This window comes from Anguilla anguilla, chromosome 11, assembly GCF_013347855.1.
Source record: "Anguilla anguilla isolate fAngAng1 chromosome 11, fAngAng1.pri, whole genome shotgun sequence".
Classification (NCBI taxonomy): domain Eukaryota; kingdom Metazoa; phylum Chordata; class Actinopteri; order Anguilliformes; family Anguillidae; genus Anguilla; species Anguilla anguilla.
In genome coordinates, this window is record NC_049211.1 from 34,801,006 (window position 1) to 34,824,020 (window position 23,015).

General features: G+C 41.6%; 1 long non-coding RNA gene across 1 annotated transcript; it reads right to left on the reverse strand.

Moving 5' to 3' along the window:
• Positions 1–390: 390 nt before the first annotated feature.
• LOC118208185 lies at positions 391–22,954 on the reverse strand. Its single transcript, XR_004761524.1, has 3 exons — positions 20,005–22,954; positions 14,305–14,385; positions 391–627 (listed from the first exon to the last, which is right to left on the reverse strand). It is a non-coding gene; the product is annotated as an uncharacterized LOC118208185 (long non-coding RNA).
• Positions 22,955–23,015: the final 61 nt, after the last annotated feature.

Genomic DNA, 23,015 nt, shown 5'->3' on the forward strand with positions numbered 1-23,015 from the left:
ATAGGCGTTCCTTGTTTTTCCTTTTCTTTTCTAAGGAACACAATTGCTTCCCTGCTCTTTAGTTCTCCATTAAAGTGGAAAAGCCATACTTTATGCTGAGAAGAGTCTCCATAAAACATGAAATTACTGACCAATACTGAAATCCTCTTTGATTTAACAGACATTGGTTAGACCTATTTGATATTTGATCCCCTACATGCCCGTTTTAATATCTCAAAAATTTGTTTTTGGACAATAGCATTTTACAACAATTAACATTTTGAAAATAAACAACTAACCTGACACTTGTGTTTATACCCACAGTTAGATACAATACAATGGGTCAACTTTCATAGGCAGAACTATGAAGCCAAAAAAAGGATTCATTAAAAAAGCCAACTGAGTTGTTAAAGCAATACCAGCAGAGATCATTTCCGATCTAACTTTATAATCCTCACATTCATGAAGTCATAATTTCATGCCAAATCTGTAGTAATTAAATAATGTAGTAAGTAAATAATAATTACTAGATTCCCATCATTAGAAACTACCCAGACAATTCAAACAAGCTGTATCAATGGTACGTTACATCAAGAGGATCAGACTTACCGTTCTGTGATCAAATACTGGTCTGCCAAGGATTGTAGGCTGAGAAACAGAATGCATTATGAATATGACATCCTTGAAGATCACTGATCACTTCTTACTATTGTTTCCTGTATTTATTTAGCCTTTTTGAGTCATAGTGGGACACAGTCATACCTTTCACCAAAGTTCAGTCAGTCAATTAACCAACCAAAACAAATGCATTTACTCACATTCCTGGCCCTGAGTGCTCAGTAAAGACCTGATTCATTTTGCAGTCAACCCTTCAAATCCATTTTAAGTCTTTGAGAAAGAATCAATCAAATTACTGTCACACTCTTTAGTCACAGCCACTGACTTAGCAAACCAGGCATCTCTTAAATTCTGCAACTAAACACATCTAGAAGTTATGCACTGACAGGTGTCTAAACTACGAGTAATGGACATGGTCTGAAGTTTATTTCAGTGCAGTCAGGCCATCACTCATTAAATTAATTAAAGTTGAAGCTTTGCATAAATGGCTAGTCTGCAGAATAAGTGCTTTCATGGGAAAGTTTAACACAAAGCTCCCAAAACAATTTAACAACTGACAGTGAGAACTCTCAGCATCTTATATGACATCACACGCCGCAGCTCTTCATGAACCACAGTGGGGAGAAAAAGAAAACACTGGTTATATTCAGCTCTCTGAGATCAAAATTATTTAGCACCAGTTGGGTGTCATTATTTCAATAAATAAATAGGTTATTGTGATCTGACCTCCATCAACCCAGTTGCATCTGAGAGGATTTCAGCAGGATGTTTTCTCCTTTCTTGTTTCATGAAAGGGACCCTTCTGGTCAGTCAAGCACCTGTAATATGCCTGTACCAGACATTTTGGTTCGCTATCATCTGCTCGCCCAACTGCGGACGCTTAGCTGGTGAATAGTGTATAGTGTATAGTGAAAAAAATGCAGAGGCCAAATGCTCACATCTAGAAGGAACTGTGTGCTACTGTGCATCCTGCATGGAACAGAAGGACACTTGAGATTAGACAAACTGAGGAAGGCAATTTTTTAACAAAATTTTTATTCTTTGGATCTGACTTGGATACCGTTTTAATTGCATCACGTCACATTAGTCTAAACCCTGTCAGCCCTGCATCCTCTCTGACTGTGGCTAAAGACTTTGAAGACATTTTATGACAAAAATGCCCTCGAGGCCTGTCTGAAATTTTAAGCCTACTTTACCTTTCACTCCTTTTATGCGTAAGAGACTTTCTATGGTCTCCAACCTTCCCCCACATGTCCTTGTCCAGCCCTTCAGACAAAATTTGATGCTAGACCATTGCTATCAGTATGGAAAGCTGTACAGTAGATTTAATATTTTAATTACATGTGTTTGACATCAATCACTATGGCTGTAGTGGTCTCACATAAGCTCTGTAAGACCTGAATTAACACTGAAAGTTTTACTGTGTACGTATGTAAACTGTACGGATATTATACTTCCATTTTTATAGTTGTACTCTGCATGGGAACTATATATTGAAATCGTGGCATCCATTTGACTTTGTTGCCAGCAATTATACTACAGCAGTGGTCTCCAACCCTGGTCCTAGAGAGCTACAGGGTCTGCTGTTTTTTGTTTTCACCTTAAAATCAGCACCCAATTGAGACCCAAGACACCAGGTGAGTTGAGTTAACGGTGTAATCAACTGCTCTAACTGATTCACGGAGTGCAGAGTCACTATGAAAACAATATCAATATCAATGGATATGCCTTAGTTTTGTGTATGTTTCCCTCTAGTGGTTAATAAACAAATAGCAAGTTCTGCATTTACCTCGGATGTAATGAGATGAGAACCAGAGCTCTCGTACAAAATGAAACCATTTCATTTGACAGGTGGGCACAATTCAACAGATTATCATAAATCAAAATAGCCCATGCACCCTTATGCACAAATAATAAGTGCTAAAAAAGGACCACAAAGCCTTTGGGCTTTATTGTGTTTTTATCCTTTTGATAATTTTTGTATCTGGGGCATCTCTGGCTAGAGGGGCAATCAATCAATTCAATCAATCAATCAATCAATCAACAGGTATCCACCCACTGACTGCCACTCGTGCTTCTTCATTGGCTGAATCAAATTCAAATTCCTACAGCCAATTACAGCCCAGCAGCCTGTGTAAAAACCCAACTGTCGGCCCACCTGTTGGCCATCTTTGTGATTGACTTGTGTTGTGTGAGTTTCTGCCTGGTCTATCATGTATTATTTGTGCATAGGGGTGCATGGGCTATTTTGATTTATGTCACATTTTCACCTGTTGTATTTTTTTATTTTGTAGTAGATTAGTTGAGTTTGATTTAATTTTAAGATGGTCCTGGTTTTGTTTGTTGTTTTGGCCTTAAAAGGGAAGTAACATAAGTTAAAAGTGACATGGTAGGCCAGTTTTACAAAGTACAGGAGAGTAGTTTTATTTACAAAATGGTGCAACAAGGAGAAAAAAAGACCAGGATGAGCCCAAGCCAAAACGGCAAACAAAACCAAGATTCCCCATTCATATTAATATGCTTTTAGTTACACTAACATTTCTGTATTCTGCCTTCCTCAGTGTGAAAACAAATGTAAAGATAAAACTTGGCTTAAATAATTGTGCCTTTAGCAGCTTTTTAAAAACATTATTACAAATTTACCACAGTAGGTTACCAGGGGTTTCACATTTACTTTGTGCTTATAGGAAAGGCTATGCTGTTATTTTCATGTAGATGTTCATGAGTTTTAAAACATTCTTTCTATCCCCAGCTCTGCAATCAACCTAGACAACTAGATGCATCAATCAATCGACACCAAGTAAGACCATGGTTATGTACTTTTCACTGGTTGGATGCCGCTGTGCTCAAGACTTATTCCTTTTTTTTTTTTTTGGCTGTGTGGAGATCGTTGCTTACGCTTGGTGAAAGTTGTTGACAAGAAGTGAAGATTATATTTAAGTTTGGATTTCCGGTTTTTGATTCCTGTGAGGAATTTGTGGTGATTTTGATATCGTTTTCTTCTGGTTTGTGGCTGTGTTGCTGCTGTGCTGTTCAGAAGCGATTGCTGCTGACTGGACATTGCTGCTGTCTTTGTATGCTCTGGACTTATTATGTAGCGATCTGATGATATTGTGATGTTGTGAATTAATTGTAGGTGTATAGATCTTAGCTGTGTTGTTGCCGAAGCCCTGGTACTGACTTGAGTTAGTAGCATTTGAGAGAGAGAGCAGTTTAAGTGAGGAGCTAGAAGCAGTGCTGCTGCTGCACGGTTGGTGTTGGTGGTGGGTTGTAGGTGCGTCTGCCAGAAGACATCAAAGGTAAGGAGCTGGTTATGTACTTTCACTAGTAGAATTCCGCAGTGCTGAAGTGCGGTGTTTCTTTTTGCTTTTTGGAGATTGTTGCTTATGCTACACTAGGTGAGAATTGTTGTTGAGGAGTGAAGATTATATTTTTAATTAGGGCAAAATGCGTAGATTATTTTGATTCCCATTTTGGTGCTGTCATTGTTTTTCTGGACTGATTATGCTGTGATATAATTATGTTGTGAATTAATTATAGGTGTAGAGATCTTGTTGCTAAAAGTTCTGGTGCTGATTTGAGTTGGTGGCATTTGAGAGAGTAGTTTAGGTGAGAAGCTAGAAGCAGTGCTGTTGGTGGTGGGTTGTAGGTTGCCAGAAGACGTCAAAGGTACGGGCATGCTTATAATTATTTCAAAGCTGGTTTTTTTTCTCGTTGATGCTGTGTTTTTTTTTTTTTTTTTTTTTTTTTTCCCCCCAATGATGCTGCTGCAGTGATGGGAAAACAGAGATGCTACAGTGATGATGTCTGATTGTTTCATGGTCTTAAAGGAATAGGCTATAGGAACTTGGAATTTATTAGAATGGTTTCAGGTTTTTTGAGTGAAGGGCTTTGGTTGCTTTTTTGTTGTGCTGGTATGTGGTTTTTAGAGGTGGTGTGGGAAAAATATTACTGGCAGAGTGGTTTGTAGATGCTTGCAGATTTTCTTTGAGCTTAGAAGGGCTCGGCGGTTATGTGTTGCAGATGATTATATTTGTCTGGAGTAAATGTGTAAAATAGGATTTTTGAGTGGTCTGATTGGCTTACTGACTGAGGTTCAGAGTTTGCTTATGTCCATGGCTGTGCTGTTCATATGCGCCCTGAGATGGATAGGTGCACCTCTAGCCCAATTCATGCTGGGATAGGCTCCAGTCAACTTCCTCCCCTCCCATCGCCCTCCTCCCATCACCCCCCTCTTTGGTGAGAGAAGGTAAGTATGAATAGAATGAGACAGAAGTGGACAAGTTGAGTCCACTTCTGGAGTTGATCATATCATGGAAATGGATCTGATAAAGATGATGAAAAGAAGTTGCTGATGTGTTATTCACTTGTGGAAGAGATGCTTGAGTGGATGCAGGTGGAGAAGAGCTTTGTTATCCTGCTGTAGAAGTCATGTTTCTCAGGTGAACATGACAAGATGGATCATCGCGTTATAGAACTAGGCATGACCTGGCTCGATACAAAGGTTGGCTTGCACTACATTGAAGGTTTGGACCAGGATCTCTTCAAGGTAGACACTGCAGGCTGTTGCTGGAATGCCCTGAAGTATCTTTTCCATCAGCCATTTGAACATTGCTGGGCTGTCTTGGGATGAGCCGGTGCCAGAATAGGGACCTGCCAATAACCGCTGTGGGGGTTGAGCGAGCTGAACCAGTTAGCACCTGCTATGCTGTCCAGGATGTAGTCAATGCTGGGAAGAGGCTACGAAGCTTTGCAAGTCACTGTGTTCAACTGCCTGTTGTCCACACAGAATTGGAGGGAGATATTTTTCTTCCACACCAGCACTTTTAGGGACTCGCAGTGACTCTATTGGACAGATCATGGCTGCTGCTAACCTCTCCCAGACCATAGCCTCCGCCTCCTCCCGGCCCTGGGACTCGCATTGAGACTGGAAGGACTTTGTACATCGAAAGAGGCTAAACGAGCTTGGAGAAGACTGTGCTGACAGCACCAGGCCTTGGGTCTGAGGAACACCACCTTTCTCCACTTTCTGCATCTAGTCATCTGAGTGATGTCTTGTCCTTTTCACAGTCATTGTGTCACAGGGTGAGCAGTTGAACCACATCCCAAGGTTTCTGACTGGCTTCTCTGTTCGTGCTGGAATCAGCTCTCCATCCACTTTGAAACAAGTGATTGTCATTCCCCTTGTCCTTGCCTCTCTTCAGTACCAGCGTCCTTGAATCGCTGGGTCTGAAGCTCATTCTTGTTTAGGCAGTGGATCTGTCCAGGTCTTCAAACACCAATCTCTCCTCTTTCACTGACTGTGTAGTGATGGTCATGCTGTCTGTGAAAGTTCATGTCAGTGGTTGCCGCACCTTGGATTTTGTCTTGGGCCCTCTGCTTGATCTTTCAGCAGAGTCCACAAGGATGTGAACAGCAGCTATGATGGACACTGTGCACCTTGTTACTGCCCAGCCTCTACTGTTTGGTAGTATAGTCACATACTGTTACCCTCACCCTGAAATCATTAAAAAAAAATAAACTAATAAAAGTAAAAAATAAAAATATAATAAATGATTAATAGAAATAATATAACCTTGATAAAACTCAAACCATAATACAAATGTATTTTAGAAAATTATTTAAAAAAATAATTATAATAATAAATAAATAAATAAATAAATAGCAATAAAAATAAACAAACAAATAAATAAATAGTAATTTAGAATAGTTCAGGATGAGGGTTATAGTGTAGGACTGTACAACCAGAGGCTGGGAGTGGCATGGTTATGGGGTGCACAGTGTCCATCATAGCTGTCGTTTACATCCTTGTGGACTCTGCTGAAAGACCAAGCAGAGGGCCCAAGACAAGATCCAAAGTGTGGCAACCACTGACATGTACTTTCACAGACAGCATGACCATCACTACATAGTCCGTGAAAGAGGAGAGATCGATGTTTGAAGACCTGGACAGATCCACTGCCTAAGCCAGAATGACCTTCAGACTCAGCGACTCAAGGAGGCTGGTACTGAAGAGACACAAGGACAAGGAGAATGACAATCACTTGTTTCAAAGTGGATGGAGAGCTGATTCCAGCACGAACAGAGAAGCCAGTCAGAAGCCTGGGGAAGTGGTCTGGCTGTTCACTCTGTGACATGGTGAGTGTGAAGAGGACAACGCATCGCACACATGGCTGGGTGCAAAGGTTGGAGAAGGGTGGTGTCCCTGTGTAACCCAAGGTCTAGTGCTGCCAGCATGCACTCCTCACCAAACTCCTAAACCCATTCTGGTGTAAAAACTCACAGTATCAGCAGTGGAATCAGTGGACAGAAACATTAGCGGCTAACCTCCAAAGATTCCGAAAACTTCAGCAGAATTGGCCAAAACAGCTGGGGAACAAAATGGAAGATGCCTTTCAGAGAAAAGATTGAGGACTGCGACTGCAAGAACTAAGTGAGGTGAGCATCGATCAAGGTGCACATTGTGGCTCAGTGATTTTCAGCTGATGAAAAGAAGACTTAACACTAGGCCTTATTCCCCTGGAAGATCCTTTGCAAAGCCCTTAGATGAGGACTGTGGAGTTGGTAAAGGAGCACAAGCAATACAAATGTGATGGAGGTAATGGTGCCATAGGAAGAGAGGTTGAGAGGTTGGAGGAAGCCAATGAAATAAATCTACTGAAGTGTCTATCACTTAAGGATGAGTGCATGGGGAACAGCTGGGCATCTAGGTGCTTACCAGTGGACATGGGATAAGAGGCTTCTACGGGTCAATGGGTGCAGAGGAAACCGAGGATTCCTGGAGCAAAGACCACAACATACATGACAATGTGAAAAACAGCTAAACCGGAAGAACAAGAGCATCAAACCATATTTGACCGAAGAGTGCAGAGGAGTGGATCACCTACCTGGATCAGGCCAGGCCATTGATAACAAAGTTGTCCTCTAAAGAGGGGGGTGGTGGTGGGCAAGAAAAACCTTAAGTAGGCCATATACTTTGTACGAAGTAGAACTTTTTGAGCAAAACGAAGCAATCAGAACAAGTGATGAACAAAAAGACGCGGTGTTGTGTGTTCATACGGTGCAGTGTGCGACGGCCTCCAGGAAGAACTTTTCAAAAAGTTCTTTCTTGTTCTCCAACCTCTCCCTCTCAGCTATTTGTCCAAATATCACAGTTGGTTATGTCACGGTTGAGTTCAGAGGGCTGAATTCACATGGTAATGTACAGAGAGTCAATGCCAATCTCTCTTCTGTAGAGATGGGAATTCTGTGAGTTCCCGCATGTTTGATGAATGGTGCTACTCGTTTCAGCAAGTCATCAAAACGCCTAGCACACATTCGGAAATAAGAGAAAGTGGACCCCCTCTTCTAAACTCGCATTTGCCGAATGTACAGACAAAACTCTCCGTCCTCCGTCCTACTCTGATTTACTTTGCCTTGTCTTCTTCTTTTGCATAGCTACATAAACTAAAGCCACTTTAAACACTTTAAACTTTTTGTTTTGTGTTGTGATCTCGCGTAGCCCTTCTCTTTATACAACCATGGCGTAGCCGCGAGACGGAGGTCTGGTTGAGATTCCAGACCCAGTTAATAGCTGCCTCGTTATTTGTAATTATTCACGCCCCAGCGGTGTGAAGTGACTTTAAACGGTGCGGTGTTCTCACTGAGTATACCGACAACAGTGTTCGTGCACATGTTCGCCGGTGGTTCTCAATCCTGAAGTTCTTTCTTCTTACTGAGTATACTGCCAGCTTTAGAGTCTTAGCCAGTGGAAGTAGTCCCAGGTTATTTACTCTGAAGGTACCTTAGTGTTTTAGTTCCTTTTTCTTTTTCATCGTTGGTCGTTAGTGAATTCCAATTCAAACGGAAGCTAGTCAGAAGCCTGGGCTAGACCAGCAAAAACAAAGTTGTCCTCCAAAGAGTGGGAATGGTGGTGTGAATTGTAGTATGGCTGCACACAACATATTAGCCCCCCGGTGGCTAACTAGCCACTTTAGCTAGCCTCTGCTACACTAATCTCCATCCCCCCCCCCCCCCTGCAGATTGGAGGAGGACAAGCTGAGTACTGATGTGGTATCAGAGGGTGGCTGGCTACAGCAGATGATGAAGACCAGGTGCTGGCAGAAGACCCGTTGAAGGGAATGAGGTGGTCACAGTGCGGAATGAAGAACCGTTGCCAGAATCATGTCCAAGAGGCGCTGCAGGGTTGTACAGGAGCCCTCCCAGTCACTGTTGAGCATGTCATGGAAAACTGGTTTGATGACCAAGAATGGAAGCTTTTGGTGTACCAGTGACCATGGATGAGAAGCTTAATTGGATACAGAAGACTGGATACAGAAGACTGAGACGAGCTTGCAGTAAAGTTCCTCAGAGGTCAGTGCTGATCTTTCTGTCCATTAGCTCAAGGATGTAAACAGCAGCTATGATGGACACTGTGCACCCTGTAACTGCCACCCCCAGTCTCTTGTTTTGTAGTACAGTCACACGCTTGTAACCCTCATGCTGAACCTATGAAAGTAGTTCTGTAGGTTAACTATTATTATTATTATTATTATTATTATTATTACTTATTATTATTATTTATTATAAACAATAATTAAATAAATTAAAAATATTAAACTCTAAACCTAGCCCTAATAAAATTAAAATTTAAAATGATAGAAAATAAATAAAAATAAATAAATAGAATCAATAGAAACATAAAAATAATAATTAAAAAGAATATATAAAATAATAAAAACACAATTAAAATAATTTTTAAAAAAGGTTCAGGATGAGGGTTACAGTGTGTGACTGTTTTACCAGAGCCTGGGGGTGGACACGATTACAAGGTGCATGGTGTTCATCACAGCTGCTTTCTGCATCCTTGTGGGCTCTGCAGAAAGACCAAGCAGAGGAACTAGAACGAAATCCAAAGTGCCGCGACCACCAACATGAACCTTCACGAATGGCATAACCATCATTATACAGTCAGTGACAGAGGGGAGATGGGTGCTTGAAAACCTGGACGGATCCATTAGCTGAGCAAGAGTGACCTTCAAGCCCAGAATTTTGAGGATGCTGGTACTGATGAAAGGCAACGGCAAGGAGCATCACAACATTTGGCTCAAAGTAGGTGGAGAGTAGATTCCAGTTCTCACGGAGAAGCCAGTCAGACGCCTGGGGAAGTGGTATGGCTGCTCACTCTGACACAGTGAGTGTGAAGAGGACAACAGATCGTGCACCTGACCATGTGCAGAGGGTGGAGAAAGGTGGTGTGCCTGTGTAACCTAAGGCATGGTGCTGCCAACACACGTTCCTCCTCAAGCTCCTCTAACCCCTTCCATTGTACAAACTGAGGTGAGGTGCTGATATTCCTAATTCAACGATGGATCGGAGCTTCCCAAAGCTTCAGGACAATCTACCCTTCAAAGATGACATTGAGGACTGGGACTGCATGGACAAACACTCCAGGTCAGCATGATCAAGGTTCACACTGTGGCTTACTGTGATTGGTAGTGGATGAAGAGGAGTCTCGCCTTTTTCCACTGGAACATCACAGCTCTCAGGGTAGGATTGGTAGGAGTGAAGGAGCACAAAAGAACACTTGCGTTGAAGCTGAAGTACTGCTGAAGAACTGCCAATCCCTTAAGGATGGGTGAATGGAGAACAGCTGGACAGCTCAGTGCTTAACAATGAAAGTGGGATAAGAACTTTCTAAAGACAGTCGATACAGGGGGGGAAAAAACTGGAGTAAAGAGGGCAACATATAAGATGATGTGCAAAACTGCCAAACAGGAGGAAGTAAAAAGATCATACTAAAGAGTGTGGAGCACTGGATTAGCTACTTGGCTCAGACCACAGCAATAATAAGAAGGATGTCCCCCGATGAAGGGGGGGTGGTGGTGGGCAAGAAAAACAAAAGTACAAGATCATGTGTAACATGGCTGAACAGGAGGAAGCGAGCATCACACTGGCTTTAGCTGAAGAGTGCGTAACAGTGGATTAACTACTTGGCTCAGGCCAGACTTGCAATAAGAAAGATGTCCTCCGATGGGGGGACACCCATGGTAAACGCAAGAAGCCCCTGATTTAAGCTCCTATATAGGCTACAGTAAAGACATTTATGGAGGGTAAAACGGCAGCATTCTGTGGGCGATTTGAACTTTAGGCCTTTTGCAGGCCACGAATAAGGACAAATTTGAATGCATTAGCCATATGTCCAAAACATGTTTATATATATATATATAAAACATAGACTAACTCCGCCATGGCCGGTCCCAAGCCCGGATGAGAAAGGAGGAGGGTTGGGCATAGGGTTAGCGCCCCTGCCTCGTAAAAACTCCACTTGCTACAGAAACGCAGACAAGGGAACAAAAAGAGAACTCAGTCCTGGGAGATGACCGAGTACTCTGGAGGTCCCTTGTTGACGGCATATACCCCAGTAGGGGTGTCAGGCATAAGTAAATTAGTTAACATACACTGAACAATTCGACCTCATGCTCTCCAGTCCGTAACTTTATCAGTGCGCCACCGTGATATAACTGTTCAATACGAGAGTTGTCTTGCTCAAATGTGTCCGTGGTTTTAAAGAAGACAGGCCAGTATGCACAGTGGAGCTCCCGTTGAAGGTATATGGCCCGGCAATATTGTAGCCGGTGAACTGAACGTGTAGATGGTACATCATAATGCAGTGTATACATTCGATGAACGGTGGGTAGATGTGGTGCAAAAGCAATAATTTAGAAGTTCGAACCTAGGACCCTATGACCCATAGACTGTAACATTGACCACTGAGCCATGACTTTGATTGGTTTGTGAAGGTGAAGGATTGGCTGGTGTTGGTAAAATGTCCAATGGGGAGACATTTTGTTTTGTGCACTAGGCAGAAGGAAAAGGTTGTTTATGAATTGTCTCTGTTGAAATGGTGTCAGAATGTACAGAAATGAATGTTTTTAAGGGCTGAGTGTCTGTGGCTGTTGTGGTTATTTCTGTAGGGAACCCTGAAAAGTGCCAAACTCTCGTTGTTGTATAGGTATGGGGCATGCCTGCCATCCCAATTTCCAGCCTGGTCCGTGGGTGCTAGGCTGACTGGCTTGCGTGACACTGGACATTTGACATGCAAATTGCATGGTTTACATACTCCAAATCAGCATTTTTAAAGGCTAAATAAAGGAATACATCAAATTGTCCTTTTTGATATGCTGTGTACATGAGACATTATTTAATATGTCATTCATAATGTGACTTGCTACATAAGGTGTTATAATGGATAACATAGCTTAATATATTTATTATACCACTCTTTATAATAGCATTCCTGCTATGAGCATCCCTACAATGATATTCATTATTGGTGAGGGCGTGACAGTGAGGGGGCAGAGTGTTATTACTACGCTGACATTTCTCGGCTAATCACACCATCCATGTCTTCAGCACAAGTGGTGTTTTTGGTTTCGATTGTGTCTTATGTCTTATGATTGTGTCTTCCTTGATCCATTTTTCCAAACAAAATCTTTCCGAAGCCGTTCCCTTTTGTCTGTTTGGTAACGAGACCAAAAACAGAACCCCTGGGTACGCGTTCAGCTGAAATCGCAATCAGCTGTGTTTGGAATGATTATCATTTCATTGTAAATATTCTGCTAAGATTTTCTATATATTTCAATATGGTTACTGCAGAAATGCACAAAATTTGCCATCATTCTGTTTTGAATGTGTTTTTAACAGTTCTGAAAACAGTGTGTTAGCATTTGAAAAAATGTGCTGCAAATATACAGTGTTTTGCAGGTGGTGGAGTATGAATGAGAAAAGAGTTCATGGATTTTGGAAAATGTGGTCATTGAATGCATTTTGTGTGAAAGTGAAATGAAAAATGATTCACAATTTGGTCCACAGACTTCTGTTTCGCTGACTGTGTGAAGAGTTTTGACATGTGACTTCAGTTCTGACCAATGCATGTTAGCAATTGGAAAAAACTGAAAGGGTTAATACGGTCACCTCAAAAGCCACTGAATGAGAAACCCCATTAAACCATTGAGCAAATATATACACCCATGCATTCGCACAGATGTAGAAACAATATTATATTCAAATTAGATATGCATGGCTGTGGCAGGATTGTCCCTGTCTTGTCATGCTCCAGTGACCTTCTGCTCATTTGAGCACCTGTGGACTATCTGTGCCAACTGTGTATCAGTGAGCTTACCGTAGCCAGTATTTATAAAAAAAAAAAAAAAAAAAAAAAATTTTTTATTTTTTTATTTATTTTTTATTTTTATTTTTTTTTAAGAAAAGCATATGATTTTTTTCAAATATTGTCAATTACCAATGTTGTTGCTCCTTTTCCAGTTTGACTCCGATGGCTGGAATGACCAGGGACTTTCAAATCTAAGTCACCAATTTCCAGTGCCAAATCTCCAATCTCTAATTTGCATCAAATTGCACAAAAAGTGCACATGTAACCCAAGTACCAAGACTGTATAATGAAAAGTTTCCTCTTTATTTAGCCTGGTGTTTCCCAACCGGTGTGCTGTGGCACTCTGGTGTGCCGTCAGATGATCTCAGGTGTGCCGTGTGAAAAATCCTTAAAAAAAATTTTAATGTTCAAATGAATAAAAAAATTTAAAACTTAAATGAACAAAAGTCATTAAAATGCATATCGCTTAATTAAAACCCCAAAAGTGTGTGTGCGTGCGTGTGTGGAGGGGGCTGCAGGGTGTTTATTTTTTATGCTTTTGCGAGTGGTGTGCCATGAGATTCTGTAAATTTGGAAAGTGTGCCGCGGAAGGAAAAAGGTTGAGAAACGCTGATTTAGCCTGTGTGTCAATTTCCTGGACCTTGAGTATTTTTTGTGTGTCCAAACATGCGGTAAGTGGTAAGCTGTTTGTCTGTCAGTCCTTTGGTTAAGGGTTCAAATCCCAGTGGTGGTATCGTCCACTGCTTCAAATCTTCATTTGATCTAGATCTGAGCTTGTGTTCATAATGGGCATTGTCTGCAAAATCATCTACACTGCTTTGACCCTGGTATGAATTTGTAGCATAAATCCAACACGTAAGAAGTTAGAAGTATGTACATGCAGTCAACACTGACTTTGCCAGTAACTCGGTGAAAAGGAGTTTGTTTCCCAATCCAAAGGTTGAGGGTTCAAACCCTGCCTTTGCCTTTCTTCCCCTGGTCTTAATGCTAAATCTTCAAGTTCTTGGGCTGACTGTCTCGTCATTTCAGCTTGCATTCATGAAAACCACATTTCATTAACAAACAAGCATCCAAATGCTCCCAGTCTGCTCGGACCCCGATCACCGCCGCTTGCGGCTATATTTTAAATAAGTATTGTAAAAATGTTTGCCATGCCTAAAAATATATGTATGGCAAAAAAATACTGTAAATCATATACTTGGATTTCAAAGTCAATAAGATTTGAATAGCATTTTTCTGCCAGTAACTGGTTGTTTTGTGCTAATTAGCCTTGTTCTCCTGTAAGAACATACATTAGTCACTATTGTTTAATATTTTAGTCCTAAATTACCCCAATAATGCGAAAAATCTTCAATTAAATTTTTTGCTATGTAATTACATTTCAGAAAATATGATTAAAACCATTCAAAATACTTTTTTAGCAGACATTATGGAAACCAGTTTTTTAGTGCGACTAATTTATTCAATAGAAGTTTGAGGTTTTTTTTTTTTTTTGTTTTTTTTTTAAAGAGGAAATGCACAGTGTAAAATGTGAGATGATGTAGCACACCTACCTCCAAAGTGCAGGTCTTGGTCGCGAAAGAATGTCTGTAGCATTTGGCTTCTAGGCGGACTGGTTTGTTGCCCAGATCTGTCTGGAGCAAGCAGGAAAAAAACAGGTCGTACTTTCCCCCACTCGTGGTTCGAAGCCACCCTCCTTAATTCCTGAGCTGAATGAAAACATTGCAGGAATTCCTTAATTAAGTTTGGTGGTTCTCTAGTTCAGTATGCCACACTCCCTGTCTTTATTGACACAGCAATGACACCCACATCTCTATAGCAGGCATTACACTATAACCACATACATGTATGCTCATTCTCACATACTGTGCGTGGGTTTTTTTTAGGGGAGTCTAACTGTACTAAACTTTTAGCATTTCACGCTGTAACCCCAAACCCAGCACGCATCCACTGAAACGGTCCTTTGGGGCCATTAAACGTGTGGTCAGTGGTGGGACCCAATGTGAGATCTTTTTGTGGACCCCACAATTTATGGTGACGCCTTTGCTCGTGGTCCAAAGGTTTATGAAAGCACTTTCTCTCAGGGCTGAGTTACCAATAAATAGGCAAGAGCGTGCGACTTTATTAAAGACTTTGCACTGTAGAAGTAGAGCTAAACAACGCACTGACGTAAACAACATAGGTTGTTGAAAGGGACGTCGTGTAGGAATAAACCTGCGGGACAAATGATGCGATGTCCGTGCAATGAGAAGTGTTTAACTAATCTGTAAAAGTGTGCCATCTAGTGCTTGTGATGTTTTTTCGAACGGATGTTTCTTCGTCAGATTTTATTAGGCAATGAATCACCAAGTGCATTTGACGTCTGAAGAGGAAACGGCCTCGTCACAAAGCTCTGGCAGTAATGCATGGTGCGTATAAGAGGCTTCAAATAAACCAAAAAAAGGCTGCACACAACTGGAGAGAATGAGGGCATTTTTTCTGAAATTGGAGGAAAGTAAATATTAGCATAGAATTACCAGTGACATGATGGCATTTAACTTCTCCTCTTTCCCCCTTTCTCCCACCCCCGGCCACCTCCTCATTTTGGAATCATTTCCAGTAATCTATCGTGTCGCTGAATAACGCCAACCAGCCGCACAGAAGATCGTTAATCAATTCTTCTTTTTTTAAAGGACGACAGAAATTTAGGTGCCTTACAATGAATACCCAGCGAGCAGGCCAAACACCTAGGAAACGCTATCTGTCATGAGCAGCTCTCTCGCTGCTTCTCTGAACTGCCGTTTCCAGCAATGCAATTCTCTGAAAATTTGAATTTAATCTTGCTGCGAGCAACTATTTGATCTGCAAAAGCAAACAACGGAATGCAACCGGTTCACTCCACATTTAATAATAAAAAGATATTAATATTTAATGCCACAAATGTTGCAAATGCCATATTGACATTTCATTTCTTTGTAAAAAGAAAAGCCAAATTAATATGAAGAGGTTTTACTTTGAGGACAAAACTAAAAGGGTTACACAATAATTATTTAAATGTATTTTTAGTCAGACTAAAACTTTGAAGATGCGTCACCATCGCGCATATTTACATTGTGATTGCCTGGCAATATGTTCATAAATGTAGTTTCTGCATTTTTTTTTTTTTTTTTTTTTTGCGAAGGACCTTAACTTCCTGATTCAGTCAATCACTTAAAAGCAATCACTCCATCTAAGCTCGTCAGTTTCGCCTGCCACCCCAGTAGTGAGTAAGGTTCAGGCAGAGACCGAAAAGCAGATGCAGTGTAGTGGTTAGGGAGTGAATCTTGAGCTTCCGCTTCTTCTGTTTTTTTTTTTTTTTTTTTTGAGGAAAGAGCTTGTATCCATGACCCACTGATGACTCACCTATAAACAAATTACTCCCCTCCTGACAGCTAATTTTCCTGCTGTTTTGCTGTTAGGTGATATGTGACTTACTCACCCATGCAGCGACTAAATTCTTCACCTATCAATTTCACAGAGACTTTCCTTCAGAATGGGATTTCGTCCAATGACATAACAGTGTTTTATTCATAGATTACAATACATATATATTTTTTTTTACAATTTAGTGTGACTATTATATGAATATTTATTATTTCTATATCTGGCTGAGAGCCTCTGGTACATGACTATAGTATAAACGTCATCATCGAAATAGCCATCATCACTAACGTCATTCTCAGTTTCTTTATACACCCTGTGGTGTTTGTCACCATTCAAATGTTTTTATTTATTGAACCAACTTCTACGTCAGGAACCAAACATGCCATTAGTATGCATAATTTACATTTTGGGGATTTAATAAAGAAATATAAGGGCTCGTGACCTACAGGACATATTTTATGTCACAGTCGTCTCCTTGTAATTCCCGACAAGATTTGTTTTTTCTGTAACCTAGCCTTCCTTTGGCTGGGACCTGGCGTAACTGTTCCTCAGAGAAACGAGTAGGCTACTTCTGAACTGACTCCAGTAATACCGCACTCCCACGGCAACAAGATTTGGGCCGTGATCGAGTGAGCCTGAAAGTGTTATGGGCATCGATTTCGCTGAACGTCATCAGAATGAATGTTTATAAATTCAAATACAGAGCGCTGAGAATACACTCTGGGCACTCAGACAGAAGCCACATTTCCAGATAATTATGATTTAAACTTGGCGGGGAACAAGAATGCAGTCGCCGTCAAGGCCGTTTGTAGGTTTCAGGGGGGCAATTTTGTTCAGTGCGCACCTAATTGCAATAGATCAATGTATTTTCTTTTATCTAATAAAATAAAATTGTGCAAATGCCCCACGGTGAAATGAAATCTCAGTACAACATAATAAGCTCGCCGGTTATCTAGCCTACTTCACATCTGAAACCGAACCGTTCGAATTTAAAGGCTGAACGAAGAAAAATTATGATGTGCGTCCTCTGATTCCGAATAAGCGCGTGAGGTGGAGTTTACGTAATGTTCTGCTTAGAAGCGGACTACATGCGAGCGATTGCTGAATTCCATGCTGTTTTTCCTGCTGGACTGACCAAGCGGAAGAAGAAACTCTGGCAGCGACTTTCTAATATACAAGCAGATGGGATCGCTGGGGGGAGTATAGGCTAGTTATTATATTCAAAATCCTTTCCGATACAATACATTCCAGTGAGTGCCGAAAATTCCATTCGTCAAGATGCGGGAAAAAGCCACGTGGTGTGAAATGAATGATAAATGTCAAGATATTCTAGTTAAAATACTTTTATTCCTTCAATATAATGTCCACTAACCGCCAGAGTAGGCCTAATGGATTATGTGCATCGACAGGGCTGCCATAATAGCACGAAAATGGGAGGAATCGTGTCTGTTGCAACAACGAATTCATTTATGTACTGGCGTTCATCATCAGATCTTAAACCGTACATTCTTTGCAGATTCAGTGATTCCCACTGCAAAAAGCATGAACTTAAAGTACTGTGAATATTAAATTAAAATATCTGTTTTGGTTTGTGATTCAAAATGGCTTTATTTTCTAACTTGCTTTTGGAATGTCTGGCTCCAAGACCTCCCTTTTCGAAGGAGCATCGTTCCTGGCATCCTGACTGAGTTTCATCATTGTTTATTTGCATTATTGTTATATTAACATTCATCTAAATGCACTGCTTGTGTTCGTGCCACTTGCGTTGACGCTAGATTGCAGGCCTGAATTTGTGCAAACCAACAGACAGGATAGTGGTGCAGTCTATGCCGGCTGCGCGCGTAGGCTACTTCCTAAAATCTGTGTCCTGCCAATGGCCTTTATGCTTATGTTTCTCTGTGATTAATTCTTCTTCATGGGATCGTGTCCTGCCAAGCAACATGTATTCAACGAGTGTGTGCTCCGAGTGTGTAACTCCCGTGGAGGGGAAAAATCGAAATGTAGTGATGTGTAGTGCCTTGCTATTGCACCAGGCTGAATTCCTTATTTATAGATATAAACCAATAATCTCAGTTTGAGAAAGCATAGCCGCAGTTACGGAAACTGCCCTCGTTGTTTTTGCTGGCATTCCAATTAACTTTGTAATTGAGATCTCCCTCATTGTCCTCACAAAACATAATGAAAGAGTATGTGGGGGAGGGTCAAAAACCTACTTTGAGCTCACGGCTTGCCAGGGCAGGTCTGAATGGGATGTTCTGTATGAGGAACTGAGGTTGGAAATGGATATATAATAATAATGAAAATATAATATAATAATAATGAAATGCTGAAATGAAGGGGTGGGGAGCTGTGGCGGTGCTGGAGGCAGGGAGGAAAAGAGCAGGTATTTAATTACACCTGGTTTGTTTGAGTCACCGCGTCTGACGTTCCTGCCACTTCAGTAGGGGGGTGATTTGTATTGCCTGGCACCATGGTTACCGGAAGAAACTGGTTCTTTTGTTAACCTGCCAACTCCCTGATCTAGTAATTACTTACAACACCTTATCTCAAACTAGCACGTGTGTACACACACACACACACACTCACACTCACACACACACTCATACAGATGCACTCACACACACACATACATGCAAACACACATGCGCACACACACACACAGCAAGTGAGAGACAATGACTGGTTTGTGTCCATCAGGACATTTTAAAAAGCCGTGCGTTAAGATAAAATAATGAAGTGGTACTTAAGTTGGTGCACAGAGTACCTCGCTGCCAAACTTCCTGCCTGTTGGTTGGTTTCTAGTTTTTTCATATGTACAGTCGTGTCCTGATTAGGTCACTCTGTACAGCCTGACTCACACCACTCACTGTTCTGCATCACTAATTGCTTTGGGCTCTTGTGGTGAATGTCATAGCAGGTGCGTTTTGATCCAAAATGGTTCCCAATTTCCTGTTCTGAGGTTCAGCCTAGCTTTTGCCTTTGTGTGTACATATACGTTTCCTAATTTGTATGTTCCAGTTGTACACTATATGCAGATTCATATGAAAAAAAATTTTAAAAATAGAATGCTTGATGCATTATTTTGTCAGGGATGCTCCTAGTGGGTAGTGATTGGTGAAGAGGGTTGGTAGAAATGTACGTGTTTCTCATTAGTGACATGCATGTGCGTTTTCACATGCATGGTTTTCATTGTTTCTCAGTGCTTAATTGGTCATCGAATGTGGTTGATTGCACAGTTGACTCATTAAAATTCTTGGGGTGGTGATTGGTGGAGGGGGCGGGGCTACTGTGCTGTATTTGGCTGGGTGCACCTGTGCCCCGCCCCCGCCCCCGCCCCCATCCCCCTAGAGCCCACTGCATTCAGCTCCACATTACCACTGAGCCTGCAGTCACTGCACACCAGTAACCTCCATTCATAATCACAGACCCATTCAGTGATCCCATTTCACATCTACCTATACCGTCACCTGCAAGGGGTCTCCAGGTAGGTAGATAGGTGTGTGTGTGTGTGTGTGTGTGTGTGTGAGAGAGAGCATTTGTGTGCATGTGTGTGTGTTTGTGCGTGTGTGTGCGTGTGCGTGTGTATGTGTGAGTGAGAGCATTTGTGTGCATGTGTGCGTGTGTGTGTTCGTGCGTGTGTGTGTGTGTGTATGTGCAGGGGTGCCTACAGTCGGAACCAACGGTGGACTGAGGTGGGGGATGGCAACCGATCACGGATGTGGTGTAAATCCAGACATTCCAGTCCAGGCCTGTACAATTCATTTCTAAACCGGACACCCCCCCCCCCCCCCCCCCCACTGCACACACATACACGACACCGCTCTTTTAATGAAATAAAAAAAGTTGCCTACCTATTGACGTTAACTCCTTGTCTCCCTGCTGCATCAAACTCACACAGAGCTGCCTAGCTGTTCAGTAATGCATGCCCATTAAATCTGGAGGTGTTTCTGGCATGGCCACCGGGGAGGAGACCCAGGGGCAGACCCAGAGCACGCTGGAGGGATTATATCCACCGGCTGGCCTGGGATCGCCTGGGGATCCACCGGGATGAGTTAGCGGAAGTTTCTGGGGAGCGGGACGTCTGGGCTGCTCTGCTTGCCCTGTTGCCACCGCGACCCTGATCTGGATCAAGCGGTTATAAAATGGATTGATGGATGGATGTCCATTAAATCTTTTGTTAGTCATTGTGCTCAGTAAGTAGGCCCTATGTCTGTAAATGATGCAAACTGCTGAACAAGTGTTCTGTGGAGGCGGTGGCCACCGGAATTGTTAGCAGTATCTTCAGCTCAGTGTATATGCGGGTGGAAGTTCCAGTGCATGGATGGGCCCCACGGTCTGGTGTCTGTTAATGTGCTGTTCTAGTGAATGGATGGCTGTACCATAGCCCCGCAGGACAGCCCATCATTGGCGGTAGCACCATCCAGGGTTAATGGAGAGTTGAAATCAGTTCGGGTCTGCGTCTCATCGCTCTCTAGCGGCCCCTACTGAGCGATGTGGAACCCACAGTCTGCTTATTTTTATACGGTCCATGGGTGCTCCTCTGTACTTTCATTCAGAACCTCCATCTTGTAACGGGGCACTTCAAATTGGGGAAAAGTGTTGCAAGCTGGAGGGTGTTTCTACCTGTAAACTGAGTCGCTAAAGTATTCAGAATGAATTAATCTGCGGGATTCCAAGCTGTTACAGCCTCTTTTTCAGTAGAAGTGGAAAATCCAGTTTCAAAAAGGAAAACTCCTCCAAATTTTGTTCCAATCACCTGGATTTGCTAATTATCGCAGCTCTTCAGCCAGGAGGTAGAAGTAATTGGTGAAATCATCTGACTGAGTTCATTGGTTGAATAAATACATGCCTATTATTATAATACATAGAATATTAATAATGGTGCACAAATGGTACATTTTGTTGTATAATTGTTTTCTTAATTATATTGTATGTTTGATGTCATTAACGAGAAACTCTAGTGATGGCTAATTGTATTTCAACCTTTACTGAGCCTTGTTATTAGTTTAACAAGCTGTTTGGAATTCAGGTTGTTGTTCTGAGAATTGGAACCACCATACCAAACAGGTGATTTCAATAATTCAGTGTAATATCATGTGTTGGGTGCCTGTTTTACATTATATTACATTGTTTCTAACTGTTCATCTATCAAGCTTTATCAGACTTGAATAATTTATATTTACATTTAGGCATTTAGAAGATGGTCTTATCTTCACTTTACATTTTCTGAAAACAATTTTTTATTTTCACTGAAAATAATTTAGGTGAATTATTGGGAATAGAACCTGCAGCTAACTACAGCCTAAACCAGTGTGCTAACTGCTAACTGCTCACCACACACAGACTATCAATCACAATGCCGTTTACAAAGCAACCCTTCACCGAATTTGTATCCCAGTCATGAGCATGAGCCCATTATGACATGGTATTTTTGGCGGTCAACAATAAAAATGTTAAAAATGACTACTGTTATTGGGAGAATGCCTTACTCCCCTCTAGTGGCCAGAAAGGTCTTTGCACCACTACGTGTTCCTGATAAATTCTAAAATATTGCTGAGAACCAGCTTAAGTATGAATAGAGTATTTTGGTGGGTTTACTGCTTGATGCTGTTCCGAGGTTTGCTTGTCTGAGTAATGTGTGTCATAAGATAACAATTTTCAGTATGCTTTATTGTGCATTTTTAATGTTATTAATGTTGGTAATATCTGACGATCTAATGCGATGTTGTGTTTTCTCTAACGTGGGTAAATGGCATGTATTTCGTGTATTCACTGTGCCGTGTGTCCTTAAGCACAAGACGAATTCCCTTTTTAACGGCAATGACATTTTTTATTACACATTTTAAAATTGGAATTGGATATATATATACTGTTTTGGTTTTAGCTGTTTGAATTTAGTCTGCCATGTTTTACATGAATTACTTGGTTGAACTCCGGCTCACGTCTGTGCAAGCTGGGCTTGTGAGCGGAAGTGTGAAAAGAAGCACCTGTCGACATTGCGCGTTTTGGAAAAGAGCCCGCGCTTCGCCGACACTCTCCCCGCGTCGGCCGCAGAGATTGCAGCTTGAGCGCGACTGTTAATGTACATTCCGAATCGCGAATTAAATCGGGGAGAAAACAATGTAAGTGTTTTTTTTCAGCAAAATTCAAAATCCTGTATTGAGTCAGCTGTATTGTGTATAAGATACACACACACGCATAAGTATAGCTTGTTTATACACATAGTTCTGCAGGGTGGTGTGTAATTGCTTATAATGTCAAAGAGAGGGAGGGCTTCAGTTGACAGGACAGTCACTGCCACATTGTGCAACAGCTCTGGTCTGCTCCAGCCGCATTGGTTGTGGTCTCCCCTGACGTATTACCTGCGCAGCTGACTGCAGAGTGAAATTACAGCATGTATGGGAATGAGCGGACGAGTTCTAGAGGACTGGGAGGTCAATATGCAAGATTTAGTATCCCAAATTGAGCAAAATAAATTCATTTAAAATAAACTACACTACTTGACCCCAAGTAGCTGGGGAAAGAGTGTTGTTGACTAGTCAGTTCTTGGTGAGGGATTGATCTTGAATAATACATAGATTATTTGGTTTAAGTTAGCACCTGGTTTGGATTCGACCTGCAACCTTTGGAAGGGAGATGGCCTTTTTTCTGAAGATAAACTAACCTCTAAGCATGACCACATCTTTCTGTACTGTTCCCAGCATGACCAGCTGTTTCTTTGGAGCCTCAGTAAACATAACCACTGCTCTGTTGCTCCCAAATTTTACAGACATTTATTGGAAAAAAGTGTTTATTCAAAGTCTGTTTTGCGTGGAACAAATATGAGTGTGTGTGTGTGTGAGTGAATGAGAATGAGAGAGCG